Source organism: Jaculus jaculus, chromosome 1 (genome assembly GCF_020740685.1).
Source record: "Jaculus jaculus isolate mJacJac1 chromosome 1, mJacJac1.mat.Y.cur, whole genome shotgun sequence".
NCBI lineage: Eukaryota > Metazoa > Chordata > Mammalia > Rodentia > Dipodidae > Jaculus > Jaculus jaculus.
The window spans coordinates 58,105,356-58,123,315 of NC_059102.1; the positions used below are offsets into that span (position 1 = coordinate 58,105,356).

The window sequence follows — 17,960 nt, forward strand, 5'->3', positions numbered from 1 at the left end:
CTACTCAGGCACTGAGAAACTCTGCTAAGGGTATCCTCAGTGTTACATCTTATGAAATGCAACAGGCTTCCTGTCTTTGGAATTACCACAGCATACAACTCAGGTGTTGTGATGCCCTGCTCTCTGCAGTCTGTGTAGTTCAAGTCAAGACTATAAAGTCTGACACAGCAACTCTGGCATTCCCTGTAGGAGACACTGCATCCCAGGGAGGAACAGATTCATACACAGTCGCACAGTTCTCATGTCTTGTGTATCTGGATTCAAGCAGTAATAGGAACACAGAAGAGGAAGTATCTGATTTTGTCTCAGACATGCAGGCACCCTGAAAAAGGTTGTTTCAGGGTAAGCCCTGGCTGAATTGACTCTTGAAAAGTCATCAGGAGATGGCCAAGAAAGAAAAAACTGAATGCTTTTCTGGGCCCATCCAGTGTTCCTCGCAAAAGAACAGAGATATACAAATGCATGCCCCATCTGTAAGAGTTGCAAATTTAGCCCTCCCTTTCTTTTTGGGTGGGGCAGGACATTTCCATAAACCCAATAGGACAATGCAATCTGTGGAAGACCAAGGCCCTGAATATAAAATGGCAAAGTATTTGCATATAAACTGTATCCATATGTCAGATTATCTCTAGGTTACATAAAATACCTAAATCAAGTAATTGCTATGTAAATAGTTGTTATGCTACAATGTTTAGAGAATAAGTACAAGGAAAAAAGTCCATACATACTGAGAACAGGCCCATGTGTGTGAGTGATCATGTGTGTGAATGTGGGTATGCATGTGCCACAGTGGGCGTAGAGGTCAAAGGACTTCCAGGGTCAGTCCTCATCTTCCACCTCATTGGAGTCCTGGTCTCTGATTCATGTTGTTCACTGTTGCATATAGCAGGCTAGTTGGTTCGTGAGCTTCTGGGAAATTTCTCCTTGTGTCTCTGCCTCCCATCTCAATGTAAGCATGCTGAGATTTCAGAAGCCCACCAGAGCTCCTGGGAATCCTGACTCAAGTACTCACACCTGCATGGCAAGTGCTCGATTCACTGAGCCATCTCCCCTATCTCTCCGGAATATTTTTTATCTGTGCTTAATTAGGTACATGGATGTAGAACCCAGCACTACCTAGGGCTTACTGGATTTCAGTATGACTAAGTGTGAGATTGATCCAGCAATGTAATCAGAAAGCATTTAACCTCTCTGTACCCTAATTTCCATTTAGTAAAACTAAGAAAATAACACCAGCCATCTCACAGAATATTGTGAGTTTTAGATGAGATGTAAGTAAAGGCTTAATTAGGACAAGGCCTGTAACAAATGTTAGCCACTGCTGTTGACAGTAACAATCACAATAATAATGTTAATGTTATGTAAAGTTGAGAAATGGGCAAAATCTGCATGCTCAGTGGTGTTAATGTAAGTGTTGGCTGGGGAATTGTTGAAGGATATATTTTAAAGATATGACTTGTATCTTTGTAGACATAAATTTTATATGTCATCATTTCGCAAAGCTGATGAGACCCTGATGAGTTGGTTCACACTCAAAATCATCACAGGCTGTTGAAGAAACTTGCCCATTTATGTCCCCAAATAGAAAGCACCAGTATGTTGTGACAGTTATGGCAGTGAGGTAGCTGAGTTTTTCCTTACATGGGTACACCTTAAATGGTTTCTTAGGATAGGATGAGAATCTGTGTAAATACAGAAGAATGCCTGGGATGGGATGGTTGGTTTTATCAGCCATTACTTTCTCACTGGACCAGCCTTGCTCGGGTCGTTCCCACCACCGCAAGCTCCACCCTCCTCTGCACTGGTGATTTCCCCTCTCCTTTCCTAAGTATCTCCTTTTTGACCTCCTTAAAGCCCAGCTCTTTGTTTTTCACTATCACTTTTGTCTCAAGTGTGCACCCAGGCCATGGCATTTTTTCTAGTGTCTTATGGTTGTCTAAGATGTTTGCTGCTCTTGATGGTATTTCACAAGAAATGGTTTCCATAGCATCCAGTTATTCATTGCTCTCAGGAGCTAATTGGTGGTGTGCTTCTGGGAATATTTAGTCAGTTAAGCCCATCCACTGTGGGTGAATTCACAGGATTATTAATCACATTTGAAGCCTTTATATTCCTAAATGTCAAATTACATGAGCCTATTGTTTTAATCATCATTTACATTAAACAATTTTTTGAGGCAAGATCTCACTGTAGCCCAAGTTACCTGTAACCCTATTCTGACCTTGAACTCCCTATGATCCTCCTACCCCAGCTGGAAATATAGGAATGAAATTGAAATCCATTATGCTTAGAGACCTAGAGTTTAATGAAAGAGCTGAGAGACAAAGATTTGTCCCATATGGTTACAATTATTTGTATAGAAATAAAACTTACTGTCAAGGAACTACTATCTTAGGCCTTTAGAATTTGGATATCTTTCTTTTTGTTTTAGCAATATAAACATTTGTTACTGGGTGTTTATAGTACCTTATACAACTATAATGTTACCATGTATGTTCTACTAAAGATAGATAAATTCAGCCATAATTTGTCAAAACAAAAGCAATAGTGCTAGTTTAGGAAAGAATTCATCCTACTTACAGTTGATAAAGTAAGCTTTTTGTGCTTCTATTCTGTGATCTGTTATTGTGTCTTTGAACCATCAACATCAATGCACAGAAAAAAATACTTTGATGCTTGAAATTATAACTATTGTCCTTTCTCTAATAATTATTAAAACACTGAAAAAGTTAAATATGATATACGCATTTTTAAGTAATGCCAGAGTTTAAAAATGTGGAGACCTGTGTTAAGTCACTGCCTTTGGACGATGTGTTCTATCTAGCTAATGTTTTATGCATTTTGACCAGAATGCTTTCAGGGAGTGTTACAATCATGGCTCATTATGTAGAATTCACTTGCAGGTCATTTGTTCTTAACTGTTTTTTGAAAAAGGAAAAGTGAAGCATGTTTTGCTCAAAAGGAAATCAGTCACAATTGTCCATAACAAAGGCATATTTTAAAAAATGAAAGCTCTATGGAAAAACTGCACCCCTAATTCTTAATACTTAAAGCATTACAGATGTTGGCATTGTGATGAAACAGCTTATCTTACATCACTGCTAGGGTCTGTACCATGGAGCTGTTGGAGATGAGACTGCAGTATAATGAAATATTGATTAAAATGCTAACACTGTCCTGAGGATTTGGAGGTGTGCTACCAAATTCCAGTAAAACATGCCTGATATGTGTGATTATTAGTGCCACATGGAAAAGATGAAATCTTTTCTGAGATGAAATCAATTTAAAGCAAAACTCCAAGGAATAAGACCAGAGCTGTTTTTAAAAGTACAGAGCATGCTTTTCCTTTCATTTAAAAAACATTGTCCAGCAGAATAGGACCTAAGTTTTAAAGAAGAAATGTAATTTATTCTGACTATTTTATATGTAAAGGCCAAGGGAGCAGATAAAGTGAGTTGCTGACTTACTGGGAAAGAACAAAGAGCACATGAAAAAAATATGTTTATAATTTTTGAAAATGCAAATAAAAAACAAGCAAGGAAGACTTGCCTCTTTATGTCGCCTTTCAGAAGAAGGTAGTACCAGGTGGAAGTAAGGCGGCAAGTGCCCTCAGGTCTGCATGGGGTGTCTGTTACTACGGACCTCCTCAAGCATGATGTGCTTATAAGAAGCCTTGATGTCTAAACTGCCCACTGTACATATCATCTAGATGTTCTACCCAGGAATTGAGTCTGAAAATATAACTGGACAGGAGGAGAGGGCTAATCATCTTCACTTCAAATGCTGGAATACTTTAAATTTATGATAAATACAGCTACATGGAATGGAGTTGCGCAGAAAATATGGTGAAAAATACCTATGTTTGTAGTCCAAAAGGGAGCACTGACTTGAGGGTGTCTATTGTAATGTTTTAATAGGCGCTGTCATGAATTACAAGAAATCTTGATTTTTATGTGTGTCCTGGGGAATTGAACCCAGGCTGGCAGCCTTTTCAAGCAAGTGCCTTTAGCTGCTAAGTAATCTCCACAACCCTAGTTTTACTGCTTTTTGATATAATAACTATATACATTTATTTCTATGTTTATGTAGATATATAAACACAAATTATTTAAAATGCAGTATTATGAACTTTGAACTTCTAATTCAACAATCTGCCTTACAATTAGAAAAGCATGCAAGAAAGTTAAGTAATATTCTAAGAATGCAAGAATGTTAAGTAATATTCAATATGACCTCGATAAAATTTTTTTTCAAAAAGTTTAACCTACTTATCCCCTATTGTCAGGATTATAAATAAGTTTATGATATAGTTGTAGTTTAAAACCCTTTAAATTAATGGTAATGGCCTATATTTATTGACATGGAAAAGATGTTCACCAAAGGTAATAAGGAAAGGACAAATCAATAGGCATATAGATAGATAAAAGTCCAACATGTTTGCTTGACAATATCAAAGGCAATTATTTCTCAGTGAAGAAGTATTTGGTTATCATCAACTATTACTTTCTGTGTATGTTTTAAGATTTTGTACAATTAACACATATCTCCTTTTGTCCAAGGAAAAGTGAAAATGAATGAGATAAGATATCATAAAAGGAGAATTAAAGACAGTAGATGAGAGGACAAGTGGAAGAAGGGAACTAGCCAGAGAGCCCATGTCACATGGGGATGTCAACGGAGGAGGGTGACTACTGTAAACAAAGCAGGATGACATATATTTATGACAATGCCATGAAACCCATTACTTTGCATGCTAGCCTAAAAAGTTAATTCAAAGGAGAAGTGGGTTTAGGGATGATCTCAGTGGTAGAGTTCTTCCCTGGCATGCTCAAGGCACTCTGTTCAATTCACAGGCTTCAGAAAGAAAGAGAATAGTAACCCAAGGTGCTGTGAGGTGCTATGTGAATGACTGTGGAGGTGGACAGAGTGGTTAGTGATTCTAGAAATGGTTGTTTTACCAAAATGACTCTCATGAGACCACCACAGCCAGTAGTAGTAAAGTGAATGAAATGTTATAGAAAAGTGTTCTTTGAGTGGCTAGAAGTCTGCTGCACCCATTTTCTCTCTCTCTGTCTTTCTCTCTAATCAATAAATTCTCTCTAATCAATAAATCAATAAATGGTGGCACATGCCTATAATGCCAGTACTTGGAAGATAGAGAGGTAAGAGGATTGCCATGAGTTCCAGGCCACCCTGAAACTACATAGTGAATTCCAGGTTAGCCTGGGCTAGAGTGAGACCCTACCTTGAAAAACCACACCAAAAAAAAAAAGTGTTCTCTGAATTTGAAAGGTTAGCTCCAAATGGCCTCAGGAATTACTTCCAGCATTAATATTATTAAGGATGGAAATTATATAATTTATAGAAGAGCATTTTGAAACAGATGGCATAAACTAGAACCATTCCACATAAACCAATGAATGGCCACATTACCATTTCACCACTTTATAACTATTGAGAAAAAGACTTTATTTTTTAAAGATGTCAAGATGATCTTAATACCAAAATATCACAAACATGGTGTGTGTGGGCATGTGCATGTGTGTGTGTGCACATGCACTACAGATTCATCTCATTTATGGATATTGATGGAAAACATTCAATAAATACTATCAAATAGAATTTAGCAATACATTAAACAAATACTATCATCAAGTGGTGTCCATCACAATAGTGTAAGTTTGGCTCAATATTGCAGAGGTTTGTCTACATATTAGATGGACTAAAAAAAGAAAAATCAATATAATCATCTTAAAAGGCACCTAGAAAGCTTTGCTGAAATTCAACATCCATAATGCATTGGTTGTAGCAATGATTACATGGCTGTATATACTTGTCAAAACTCAGTAAACTGAATTCCTCCAAAGGAATGTGTTTTATTAATATAAATATGTCAATAAAATTAAATAAAATCATGCTGTGGTACCAAAAACTAGTTCAACACACATTACTGACTATATTAAACTTGGTAAAATAAACAGAATTGTTACTTTGGGTACTTAGGGCACATTTGAGGAAATTATGAGCTGGCTGTGGTGTAGTAGTACAGTTGAAATCCTAACACGTGGGAGACTACAGCAGAAGGATCACGAGTCTGAGGCCGGCTTGAGCTTCATAGCCAGACCCTGTCTCCAAAAAAGAAAAAAAAAAGTTAGATGTTTAAGGGGCCTTTGTGGGAAACTGGCCATTGTCTCCATCTCTTCAATGTGTTCATTCTGCCTTCTGAATTCTTCATGTGCACATAGCTTTTTAGCCTGGGAAAATCTTTTTGTTTTTGAACAGTAGATTAACATTAAGATTAATGTTAATTAATGCCAGACTAATTAACATTAAGATTAATTGAGAACTGCCATTGAAGATGGCAGACTTGTAGCCACGCTAGAGCTCCAGGGGTGAAATCAGAAGGCAGCAAGAACCAAGGACAACCAAAATCTATCAAAAAGACAAGAAAATATAGGTGACTCCCTGGCGGGAGATGAACCACCCCTCACATGTCAACCAGGGACCAAGTGAAACTACAAAGGAACTGACAAGATAAGCAAGTGCTGCTTCCATCACGAGCCTGACAGCTGCACCAGGGTGATGACAACAGACACTGAGGGGACTCAAAATGCACCAAGGCAGAAATCCAGAAGCTTCTGAGAGCTCAACACTGAACTGTACTTAAAACACACCCACAAAGGCTCAGGGAATTTTGTGGAAGAGGGGGGAGAAAGATTTAAGAGCCACAAGGTAGGAGGAAATATCCAGAGGCATTGCTCCCCCACAGTGACTGGCTGCTGCTCTCACAACTCATCACGCAGGACTCCATGGTCAATACCAGCAATTCCACTAAGGAGGGCCCTCAGTGGAATGGGGGAGGGGCAAGGAGGAAGAAAATGACACCAACACATGGTGTATTCATACAATGTTTCTACTTAATAATTAAAAAAAAACAACCTGAAAGAAGAAGATGAATCGCTCCTTTCGATTCTACATTTTCCAAAATCAAAAATTAAGTAGGAAAAACTGGGCAAGTTTTCACGGTCATGTCTGCTGTGTCGTTTTTGGAGCTTATACACTATGTCTGAGGATGGCCAGATCTGCAGGTGTTCCAGAAGCAGTGGTATTGACAACATTTTCTCTTCACTTTGCTAAAGTCCGGTGTGAATTTTCATGCTATCAGTGAGGGAGGGAACAGACTAAACAGCAGCAGCACCTAAAAGCATTGCTAGCAATGGCTTAAATGAAAAAGAGAAGAAACACTTCATTTCCCCAGCTTTGGCTAATGCAAAGCTAAAGATTATTTAATAGATTTCAAATAAATAACTATAAGCTGTTATTTGTGCCCTCGATTCCATGTCTACTCTGGGGCTTTTCATTCCAGTGATCTTTTGTCTCCTCAGTAATTCTCTTACTCCCTTCAGGCAAGAAAAAGTTTAAGAAAATCCTGTCCATTGTCACCCTTCCATGTCCCCTCATAGAGATGCTACATGGTTTGCTTTCCTCTGATTCTGTGAATACCTAGCACAATATTTGGCATCCAGATGGAAGTTAGAAAATGCTTTAATTTGAATTTGGCACATTGTTAAACAATGTCACCCATTTCACTGTATCACCTCAAGTGCTGCTCTCCCGTCTGCCGTGCCTGCCTCTCTCCAGCCTCTGCAGAGCACTGTCTCAAGATGACCAGATGCCTCCCAGTCTCTAACCCCCACCCTTAAGCAAAACCACAGTTCTGCCCTCAGCATTTCTATCACACGTGACAAGTGACCTATCTGGAGTGCACTCAGAACTGTCGTTACATTTGTCTCCCTGCAAATTTATTCAGCGTGATGGAAACCTTTCCATTGCTTGTACATGAACACTCAGGAACCTATCCATGCTCACACATGGGCAAAAATAAAAGTTCCAGTGTTTCATCATGTAACTGTAGCTAGTGCCCACAGCTGTAAAGATGACATCGTTTTTCTGCCCTCGGGCTGAAACTTTGCAGGCAGGATCTCAAGTCCCAACATGGTTCTCCACCTGCTTTTTTCACTTGTGCTATCAGTCCTTCTGCAATTTGCTGGACTCTGTCCTGTGGGAGTCAAAATAAGGATGAAAGAGAGCAGAGACTGTTTGGATTTGGTTGAATGGAAGATTGTTGTGCAATTTGTCCTCAGAAGAAGGAAAGCATAGGTATGGGATAGAAAGATGTGAATGAGTTCATTCACAGATAAGATAAGCTTGAAGAACCTGCAGAACACAGTAGAAATGTGTGGTAGATGGTGATGTGTGAGGAGAGGTCATCCTGTCTAGAGATAAAGATTTGAAAGATCTCAGCATATTGACTGTGGGAAACACTGTGGAAGTGGATGCCATTACAAAACTCTTAAAGTGAAAACAACCCAGGGGGCAAACTTTAGTAGGCCGTCTTGAAGGACTTAATCCATCCTATCTCTATGCAGTGGGTACCTTTTGACCTTGAAACCACTGGCTCTCTGGACCTTGGTCTGCTTGCTAGTGAAGGTCCTTTACATTAGCTTTTGTGACTGTTTGGGGACAAATAGGGAATTATTAATGGGTTGATTTTGTGATCTTATCCATATCCATGAGCTCATATGGAACTCTTATTTCTTTCTGATTAGGACACAGCAAGTTTAACAACATTTTTAAAAGATCATTTTGAGCCCTGGGAAAAGTGGCAACTTTGAGGAGTCTAGGCATTTCAAGAGGGTCAGCGGCAAGTAGTGAAGTGATGCCAGACCCTTGGGCTCAGATTTCTGTAGCATTTAGTTACTTACTCAGCTGGGGCAATTTAATGAATTCCTTTAGATCTCATTTCCTTCATCTCTAGAAGTAGATAATAATCTTAGTGATGAGTTAGGGATTAAATAATACTTACAAAATCCTTTGGAGGATACCTGGTACATGTGCCCTCATGTGCTACCTTTATATACTTATATAAATGACAGAAGCATCGTCTAGTGAAAAGTCATACTTTTAAGACTGAAGTTTTCAAAAGGAGAATGAAGAAGAAAGACCCATACCACTCCCTAATCATTCAGAAATTCAAAGAGAAGACCTCTATCTGTGATTTTAAAAAAAAAATGGTTCACTTCCAGCTTGTCATGGAGGAGCATGCCTTTAATCCTAGCACTCAGAAGGCCGAGGAACGACGATCACTCATTGCGAGCTTAAGGCTATCCTGAGGTACAGAATGTGTTCTAGGTCACCCTGGATAGAGTGAGACCTTGTCTCAAAAAAAAAGGCTGAAAAGATTGCTCAGTGGTTAAGGCGCTTGCCTGCAAATCCTAAGGACCCAGGTTCAATTCATAGTACCCACATAAGCCAGGTGCACATGGTGGTGCATGCGTCTGGAGTTCGTTTGCAGTGGCTAAAGGCCCTAGGGTGTCCATTCTCTCCACAACTCTCTCATAAATCAATAAATAAAAGTAAGATATGTTTTATAAAAACACAACTTATTTCCTGCTAACAAACTGAGTTACAGGTGCAAAAAACATGCAGATACTGAGTTTCAGTTGTGTTCAATATAAAAAAAAAATCAGATAGGAAATCAAGCACCTATTTGTTGTGTCTAGCTTAGAATACAGCTGCAGGGAAAAGAAGAAACTGCAAACTGCCTTCTCTCTTTGCAATGAAACTTGCTTTTCTTCCAGTGTCTTAGAGGTTAGGTCACTCCTTTTTAAAAAGGTTTTACTTTGATTTATTTATTAGAGATAGAGAGATGGAGAATGGGTGTGGCAGGGCCTCCAGCCACTGCAACCAAACTCCAGATGCATGCGCCACCTTGTGCATATCTGGGTTACATGGGTCCTGGAGAATCAAACCTGGGTCCTTAGGCTTCGAAGGCCAGTGCTTAACTGATAAGCCATCTCTCCAGCCCTTAGGTCACTCTTGATTCAATGTCACCCTTCAGGCAAATAATCATAGTAACAATCAATTCCTAAACAATGTTGCTTAGGGAGCTTTTGATTGGCACACTCACTTCCAATTTCTGGAGCACATGCTGTGTTCCTTATAACATATCTGCAAGTATCACTACTTGGAAGTAAAGACATGCCTTTATGAAGAGTAACTGTTGAGATGTGGGTCATTTTCCAGTTTCTTCCTCATTACTCTTGTTTTTTTTTTTTTTTTTTTTTTTTTTTTTTAATGAAAGGCTGTGCTGAACTTATTTGCTAGGCACAGCCAAATATGTGTGTCCCTGCGCAGTGCATTGTATGCCAAGAAGGACAGGGACATGGCAGCAATAATTCAAAGCAGGGTTTTAAATGAATAAATAGGAATAAGCCTCTGGGATTAGTCCCAATTGAAAAGTTCAGCGCTACCAGGGAAGGGAAGGCCGCCACTGCCACGGGGATTAACAAATGGCTGGCTCTAGGAATAGTATTCACAGTCCAACCACATTCTCGGTGATGGATGGTCTCAGACACATAGACCCAGGGAAGTGATCGTATAAATGTAGTTTTGCCCATTCTTTTCTCCTCAGAAACTCTCTAGCTGATAGCTATGAACCTGTCAGTCCATACATCTTTGGCCACAGAAAATGCATGGCTCTAAAATTACTACTCTCTGAGGAAGAAGATGAAGACAGACTCTTCACTGAGTCAGACTTAAAGGAACAAAAAGAACAGAGGAAACCTTCTGGGTAGTGAAAACGAAGGGTGGGATCACTGGATGACCATGGCATTTGGTATGTTAATAGAAACCTGTTTGTGTAGGGCCTTTACTGTCTGCAAGCCTGTTACAAATGAACACCCTGTTATTTGATCTTTACAACAAAGAGGCTATGGCTCCATTTTACAAATGAGAAAAGTGAAGCCTCCAGAAGCTGCCAGACTGGTACAAAGTCACAGTGCTGACTCCATGTTCAGAGTTTTCTTTGGTCAAGCCCTGCTAAGTACTCATTTATTGCCATCTTCAGAAGGTTTTCAAACACTCATGTGTTAGTCACCTTCCCTTTACCATAAGAAAACACCTGAGATAATCGACTTAAAAAAAGGAAAGGCTTATTTGGGATTGCAGTTTGTAGGTTTCATTCCATAGTTCTTTTGTTTTTGGACTTGTAAAGAAATACATCTTGGTGGAAGCATGTAGTGAATGTCTGTTCACTTAGAGATGGGAAAGCGATTCATCTTTCACAATCCCCTTCAATTGCAAGTCCCAGTGACCTAAGGCACTTCCCAGTGGTGCTATAGGCAGAGGTCAAAGCCTGTGACAAGTGGGGAGTATGACATCCAAACCACAGCTCCCACCCAGTTGGAAAGCTAAGTATGATTGGATGTTCAGCCTTTGAATTTTTTATGTACTAATTTTATATATCATGTGAAATTCATCAGCTCTTTTTTTTTTAACTTAATACATTATCTGAAAGCCATCGTGCCCTCCCCCCGCACAAATGTGTTAATCCTAAAAAAGAAGGTGGCCAGCAGGCAGACAGAAGCATGTAACTATAGTAAACAATACTGATCTTAGATTATGGCCTAGGAGTGCAGTGCCAAAGACAAGCTATTATTTTACATCTTACCTGATAGTCTTGAAAAATTGAATAAAGTAAATATGGGTCACTCTTGCTTATTAGCCTTCCTAAGGGCCAAGACTATACGCCTCTTCCCTTCTTACCCTTTTTACCTGCTCTTCAGGAAGAATACCACTCCACACAATGGTATGATGTTTTCTTTCTTTAATTAACAATTACAGTTGAGAGGTGTCACAATCCCCTTGATAGGTTTCAAATTCTAGCTGTTTCTTCAACATTTGACAGATTAAGTCACATGAAGGTAGACACCACTGAGAGCCTTAGTAGTGTGTACTTAATAACACAGAATGCAAGGCAGATAAGCTTCTGAGATCAAATGCTAGCTGTTCTTTTATGATCTGTTCCCAGTAACTAGAATTCTCATCACTCACCTAGGTTATAACAGTAACCATTGAGTTCTTTGTGCCAATTTAATTCTGTTCCATTTCTTAAACTGTGCTGTGAGGCTAACATCAAGGTAACAGAGCTGACCTGGGTTGGACACAATACACAGACTGTAGTGGAGAAAATAAAAGACAGTGAGCTGGGCTTCCTCCTTCCTGCCTTCTCAGAGGTAGCTAGCTTTGAGGCACTGTGGGAACAGAGCCAAGGTAAGATCATGGCTCTTTCAGTGATCTGTAAGTGACTTTAGAAAATCTTGTTTTGTGAGGCCCCTGGAGTCTGGATGCTTGGGGTCTCAGAGGAGCGTAGTTTAAGGTATGTGTGCCTGTCATCTTTCCGCCTACTGTCAGAGATAGAAAGCTGCCCTTCTACCGATACCATGGTGTGCTAGGGAGATTTGGCAGCTTAGAGTCATGGTGTTTGCTCAAAGTATCTCCCTTCCCATTGAAGTGCATTCTCTGTTCTTTCTCCTTTCCTCCTTCCGCCTCCTGTCTCCTATTCTGTATTCTATTCCAGTCTGTTCTTACCTTGTTCTATTCCTCTGTTTACATTCTGAACCCCTGTGTTTTTTGACACATTGATAACATTTGAGGCCTAATTTTATACATAGGAAAGTATACAAATCTCAAGTATTTGATATATTTTATATGTATACACATCAGTGTTTGGGACATTTTCTTGTGCTCCCCCGTTGGTACTAAGCATAACCACTATTTTGAGCTACATACCCTGGATTTAGCTATTTTTCAACATTATAGAAGTACAGTCATAGAGTATGTACTCTTCCGTGTTTCATTTTTTTTCATCCAGCACTATGATAGAACAGAACATCTCACTGAGTAGAGAATATCAATGTATATGTTATCCACTCATTTGCTTATGCATATCTGGGTTGTTTTCAGTTTGAGATAATTCAGAAGTATTGTTATATTTGTATTTTAGTAGACACAAACATTCATTTCTCTTGGTTGTATGCCCAAGGGTACGATTTCTAATTAATAGGACATGCATATATTTTTCAGTATGCACTCCTGATTTTTTTTCCTAAATTTTCATGCCAGTTAACACTGTTGTAGTCAGTTCTGTGCTGCTGGGATGAACTTCCAAACCAGACACAGTTTATGAGAGGAAGGGTTTTGAAGCTTACAGATCCAGGGGAAGTTCCAATGATGGTGAAAGAAGCTGGGCCCCTTTCACATATCCAAGCAGAGACACAAACACAGACAGCACCACAAGCAAGAGCAGGAACTTGCAGCAGGAGGACCCCAATGCATACCTTAGGCTGGAATTCACATCTGCCCCCAGTAACACCTTGGGGCTGGACCCTAGGATTCACCCACAGTGACATCTCTTCCAGTCAGGCAGCTGGAAATCCAAGTTAAAAACTTTAATAAAACTCCTGAGACTATTGGGGAGACACACATTCTAACAATCACACACTCCTGTGCCTCAGTGCTTTCAGAAACAATATTCTTTTGCAATATTTCACTTTATACTGATGAGGCTGGTTAATGAGGAATGCTGAGATAGTTACCACCCATCTCAGATTATGCACATAAACACACTACCATTTCACAATTATTTGATCTGGATTTCAAGGTGGAAATTTGCCTTGTCATATTCTTGGAGGTGTAACAGTGGGAAAATGCCATAGAAATCTATTTAAAAGTTATCCATTAGATTTTTAAAATCACAATAAAGTTAACTGGATAGATGCCTCATTTTATGGCGTAGGTGTAAGCATGTATCTCAGCTGTATAAATGTTTCATTCACAGAGTGAAACCAGAAGGGTAACCTGACTTAGAAAAGATCCCTTGGATCCTGCCTCTAGCAAAATTCATTTGCAACAGTCCAAACTGCATTTATGGATGATGTTTTCTCTAATGTGTCTTTCCTTCCTTTGGGAGGAAGCAGTAACTCAATATATTAAACATGGCTTAAGATTCTTTGCATTGAGCATTTTAGTTCTGTCAAGTGTATGTCAGCATATTATTGAAAAGAAATGGAAACTTAAAGCTTCAATTTCTTAGCTTCAACTAAACTTAAAGCTTCAATTTCTCGGTATAATGATTCATTCAAGTAACCTGCCTCTGTGGGATGGAAGGTATTATAAATAATAATAATCCTGCTGTAAGAAAAATAACTCTCAAAGCAAAGATCACCTAGCAGTCTAGAAAAGCCAGTTAGGCTAGCTTTTGCAGATTATAGTACTTTCCTTTGGGACAAAGCTATATTAGTTCATTCATTCATTCCTTATCATTCATTCATACAGGGGCTCAATAAACACTATGTCATCTATGACAGACTATGATCTAGATAGTATACATATAGGCCAGAACAAAGTTTGTGTGGAGTGTATGTTCTCAAAGAGGCAAGAAAACAGATAGAGATAGGGATGGAGATTAGAGAAAAATAGAAAGCTCACTGGTTCCCAGAGGAAAATTAAAGCAGGGCACGGGGCATGGAATGCAGGCTGGCATGAGGGACTGCTGGTGCTTTCTGTAAGGGAAGGTCAGAGAGCCTCTCAGTCAACCCAGGAAAGGACTGAGCAGTGGAGATGTCCACCAGAGGAAGAGTCGTCCAAGTGCAGTTAGGCAGGACCTGGTGGGCTGCAGGGTAGTTAGCAAGCCTCTGAGGTTGGGTGGGAAGTAGTGAAGGGGGAAATAACTGGAGGGGAGATCAAATGGAGAGCAAGGACCCATCCAGACCTTGGAATGGCATCAGTTTTTCTTTTGAGTGGGAATCAACAAAATCAAAGGATTCCAAGTATAAAAGTGGTGATTCAAACATTTAAAAAAAGGATTGTCCTGAATATTGGATAGAATCAACTATAGGAACAAAGGTAGAAACAGAAAATAAACAGGTCGCTAGTTAGTGTGTTCAGGTAAAAACCAAATGACATAGATGTTTTGTTCTAAGAACTTACCTCAGTCACTGTACTGTACTAGTGAAAGCAATGTGTATAAGACATAGATGAATAATGACCAGCATAGCTAAGTCACATTAGTAATTTAGTAATATGCAAATATGCTATGGCTATTACAAAGTAGGTTCTATATTTAATGTTTATTTATCCAATTTTTCTGTCTGCTGTTTTGACTTAATGTACTATAATTTTTTCCACTCACTCCTGACATCTATTACTCCTGCCTCTTCCCTCTTCATCTTGTGTGCGTGCAGGTTCTGTTGTAGCCTTGTTGGCTTCTAAATGTACTTCCTTCTTCTACTCTTCCCAGCTGTTTCATGTGATTCATGAGAAATTCCACAGGCAGCATCTAGGACTTTGGGATGAGACCTTGATTTCCACTGGTTCAGACCATTGTTCTTGGGAGGAATGCACTAGGGCCTTTCCAAGCTTTTTAACCTCAATAGACCTTATATAACAATACTGATATGTAACCACTATTGAATTTATAAAATCACAGTGAAGAGAAACAGGACTTTGTAGTGTTTAAAATGCCTGGTAGTGAGAAGGCAAAACATCTGTCCCCTCACTGCTGTTATGTGACATCACTCCTCCTTTAAAACACCTGGCAGATCTTCAAACATAATTCTCAATGTGTCATTCCCCTTGTGGAAACCCAGAGAAGCTCCTGATGGCCTCATATGTTCAATATACACACTTCATTACTTAATCTTCCCCACTTACCTCATCTGTTAGCCACATTCACTATTTTATACTCATGTGCCTCTATATAAGATGACATCTGTTAAAATTCTCATACCACTGTCGGTACAAGCTCCCCACCCCAACAATCTAGAACTAGTTTTTCCTGGTCCGGAAGCATCATAGAACCTGGAGGCAACAGCATCATGCTGAGGACCTGGAGTCAGAGGCCAGGCCAAGCCACTGCCATCCTGTGGATGTTAATTTGTTTCAGTGTGCCCTGAATATGGGGTCAAGAAGAGTACTCACCCTACAGGGCTGGTGCGAGAATGTAACAGATACTGCATGTGAAATGCTTTGACTATTGTTTGGCACTTGTAAATCAGTTGAATCTGGTTCTATGATTGTAGGCATGAGTAGTAACAGTGTTTTATCATAAGGACCCAATTTAGCAAGGACTTCTAATAAAACCAGTTTAAGCAACAGCAGAAGGACATAAGGACTGAAAAAAAGGAGTTTAGTATTGGCTCCCTTTACTGAGCAAGCTGAGTAGTGTTGACTGTGTCACACTTTCTCTGTCTTTCTTACTTCAGCTGCAAAAGAGGTTGAACAGAAATCACTATCATTTTAAATTAGTTATATGGGCATCTAATAGCCACCTGCATCTCAACCCTGCCTAAACAGAAGTCTTAATGTCCATACCTTCCTTTTCACAGCATATATTATCATCATCTGGTTTCATACAGAAGTCTGAGTCCTCTGTGAGTTCCTTACTTCATTGAAAATTCTAAATTTAATCCATTTGTAAATTTTATTACTTATATCTCTAAAACATATTCTGAGTCCATGCATTTCTCCCATGACCTCTGCTCTAAACTTAGTCCAATACTCATATGCAACAGATTCCTAATCTATATTTTGGCCTCTGCTCTTGCTCTCTTTCAGGCTACTTTTCATCTATTCAAAATGATATTTAAAGCATCGTGTGATGGTGTAAGCCTTTAGGGACTGGAGAGGGAGCATTACACAAGCCGGGAATTTAGTGAGACTTCATTGCAAACAATAATAAGATAAAACCAAGGGGATATGATACCCCTGCTTAAAACTCCACAATGGCTTTTCATCATAGAATGAGATCCCCGGTCTGTTGGCCCTCTGGTCTCACTCCTCTTTTCCTGCTCCTTCCCAGACTTAGGCTCCCTTGGGCCTTAGCACCTGTTTTTTCTGTTTCTTGGAGCCCCCAGATGTCCTCATGGCTTGCTTCTTGTCTTACCTCTTAACACTACCTAATTTGTCCTTGACTTCTGTTAGTATTCACAGCATCTCATTATACTTGCTCCTAAGGCTTATCACGATTAAAAACCTTACCTATTTGTCATTCCCCTAGGCCCACCCAATAGGAATTAAATGTCCTCATAAAAGATTCCATATCCTACAGTGTACCTGGCAGCAAGTGGTAATTCAGGGCAGAAAGACTTAGCTGAATAAAGGAACAAGCATAAACCCACGCTTTTGTTTGTTGGTTGACTTTCCGAGGTAGGGTCTCGCCCTAGCCCAGGCTGACCAGGAGTTCACTATATAGTCTCAGGCTGGCCTCGGACTCACAGGGATCCTCCTACCTCTGCCTGTCGAATGTTGGGAAAAAGCAAGTGCTCCACTGCTGGCTAAACCCACTTTTAATCAGATGTAAAGTTTTACACTCATTACATAAGCCAAGGACAGTGTTTCCTTGCATTTAATCCCCATACTGAATGAATCTACGTTTGGGTCGGAAATACGACTTTTAAAACAATAATAGTACAATCCCAAGCCTCCTCTAACCTCAACAGTTTCAAATCTGCTATTCTCGCCGTCTCCTCTCACACTGCTGCCTTAGTGTCAATTGCCCTTCTCTTCGGCCTTTCCGCTGTAGGTTTTCTCTCCTAAAGTTCTGTTCTTCCGCCAGAGCGCTTTGCAGCTGCTACTGGAACCCCGTGCTTGAAAACGCGTGTTTTCATTGTTCTCAAGAAAAGGCCAGAATCTTGCTCTGGTCCCCAACAGGCCAACACTCCTCCTCCCCACTGGTTGCCGTGGGCCACCGAGCCCACGAGTCCCGGCTTCCCGCTCCCAGTTCCGAGTTGTACGGAGCGCCCAGGCAGCCTCCTTGGGATCTCAGGAGATGGTCCTGTCCTCCGGGAAGCCCTCCCTGACGAGGCCAGTCCCCACGCCCCATCATAGAAAGCCCCCGTCAGGTTTGTTGATTAAGTACATACTTCTGAAAACGAGAACCTCACTAACGAGCCCGCACGCCAGCTCCCGCCCAATAGCTACTTGCGGAAGGAAACGTACCGACCGGCTGGCCAACCACTGCGCGCGCCTCCGCCTCGGCCGCGGCGCCGCTATTACGCATTAAACCGGCGCCCCCGGGACGGGCGTGTCAGGGCGCTTGCGCGAAGGGCAACGCATGC

At 40.3% G+C, this 17,960-nt stretch overlaps 1 protein-coding gene across 3 annotated transcripts in view; it reads left to right on the top strand.

Moving 5' to 3' along the window:
• The window catches only part of Pip5k1b (phosphatidylinositol-4-phosphate 5-kinase type 1 beta), a 320,487-nt gene that overhangs the window by 71,944 nt on the left and 230,583 nt on the right, over positions 1–17,960 (top strand). The window lies entirely within an intron of this gene.